This window comes from Propithecus coquereli, unplaced genomic scaffold (assembly GCF_000956105.1).
Source record: "Propithecus coquereli isolate 6110/MARCELLA unplaced genomic scaffold, Pcoq_1.0 Scaffold23, whole genome shotgun sequence".
Lineage (NCBI taxonomy): Eukaryota > Metazoa > Chordata > Mammalia > Primates > Indriidae > Propithecus > Propithecus coquereli.
The window spans coordinates 6,350,920-6,353,088 of NW_012147841.1; the positions used below are offsets into that span (position 1 = coordinate 6,350,920).

General features: G+C 37.9%; 1 protein-coding gene across 2 annotated transcripts in view; it reads right to left on the bottom strand.

Moving 5' to 3' along the window:
- Positions 1-2,169, bottom strand: part of OXR1 (oxidation resistance 1) — a 549,925-nt gene that overhangs the window by 241,566 nt on the left and 306,190 nt on the right. The window lies entirely within an intron of this gene.

Genomic DNA, 2,169 nt, shown 5'->3' on the forward strand with positions numbered 1-2,169 from the left:
GCATGGAATTATTTCCTTGCTTCTGCTACCTTCTTAAAAATAGCAAGAAATTAAAATGGGTTTAAGTACCAATAAAGAAGAAAGATTTCTTTAAAACCTACTGATCAGTTTTTCAGGTAATGGGTCACATATCCTTATGAGAAAAAGAAAAAGAATCTCAATTAATTGGAAAATCTCAATATATTAATAGAAAATGTTATATTAACTAGAATTAGCGCAAACACTAAGATAGAAAAACGAATATCTGTTTGTACGTTATGTATGAGAAGAAAAGGAAAGAATTAGATCTGTATAAGAGTTTAGGAAAGAAAGAAAACTGCAGGTATTTGTTCAGACTGCTGAAATACCTCCAAGCTTACACAATTAATGAGGGAAGGGAATTGCTCATTCTCAGATGATTAGAACAAGAAGCCTTGGCCTGAAGCTACGAAGGACAGCTCAGACTAGCTGTGGGGAAACTCAGTGAGTTAGAAAGAATGTTTAGCAGTAAAGAACAAGCACAGAAAAGTGACTGTGAGGCAACACCAGCAGAGATATTATATAATCAGTGAGGAAAGATTATGTAAAACACAGACTTGGCATTAGTTGGTCGGCTTGCTTAACAGCGGCTTCCGTTCAGTTTTTGCTGAAGTGAATTTTCATTCTCTTTTTTTGTGCCTTCCATTTTTTTAAAGACATTTGACTTCCTACTGTGCTGTTTTCCATGCATGATCTCATTTAATTTTCACAATTTATGAATTAGCTCCTTCCATTATCCTGTTTTATAGATGAAGCAAATGAGACCAAAAGCTATTAAGTATTCCACCCAGCTCACACAGTGAATAAAGGCAGAGGTGGGATTTGAACTCATTTCTGTCAGATGATGCCAACACACGTGGTCATCACTGGACTCCGTGGTTTCCGGTGTTGAGACAGAAATGTAACTGAGTCTTAAACATGAAGGGCTTGCATTCTTTAGCACTGCAAGGCCTTAGTTTGTCTTTCTTCCTGAAATTGCCTAAATCCAGAGTCTTCAATGAAAGCACAGTGCCAAACAAATTTGTGATGCCTTCTCATTACTCAGTAGCCTTCTAAATTGTGTCCACGGTCAAGCAACAGGGCCTGGAATATTGGGTGTTCAATCTGTTTCTTTGGGCTTCCTCAGTCTGCTATTAGGCTTTTCTCTGCTTTACAATATGTACTTTCAAGAGAGCTCTGGCAGGTCCTATGCAGGGGTCATGCTTAATGCTTTGTTTTGCTGAGTTCTCGGATACTGCTGGTGCTGAAGGCTGGAGTGACAACAGAATTAGCAGAGAAAACAAGGACATCCATTTTGCTGCAAGGCTTAGAAAGTTAGTATCTGCCACTGCTCTATCCCTTAACATTTCCCCAAATAATGTTTCTCCTTGCAATATCCAGCTAAACTGAGAGAACTTCCACTGCTCTGTTTGGTTCTTTATTACCCTACAGCAGAATAGAGCTTTGTTTCCAAATGGACATTGCAAACTTTCCTCACAGGAGACTTGTTGGCTTATAATAGATGTGTGGGTGACTCTGTACTACATCCAATTTCATCTTCTCCCTAGAAGACTCTGACTATCTACTTTTCTTGAACCATGGTCTGAGGGAGTCCCGACATCAAAGAAAAATAACGTTTTCTACTCAATGGAGTGATAATCTAGTTTTGGGAATGGGCCATTGATTTATACCTAATATTATAAATATCCAAAGGGAAAGGTTTACCAACAAATAAACCATTCCGTAAGTTGAGGAACTCATAAAACTTAGGACAAAATAAATAATTTAGAACTGCCTGAGGTAGGAAAAAAGTATAGTATGTCAGTATCCTGAAGTATCTTTTTAGGTGAGCAAATACAACATTTAAATAAATCATTAGTCTGTGGCATACCATCTGTGCCACTGATCCCAAACTTTATCAATATTTCCACCGTCAGTTCATACTCTGTGTTAAAGCCTTATCTGGAAACATGAGTATATAGTTAAGGGCTGACATTGTGCTAAGGTAGTTTATTAAGCTAATCATGAGCAAAGGCTAGAAAGTCTTCAGTGCACGCTTAATTAAAACCTTGGAAAACGCACTGCTGGTGGGACTGCAAATTAGTGCAACCTCTGTGGAAAAGAATTTGGAGATACCTCAGAGAGCTAAAAATAGAAATACCATTCGATCCA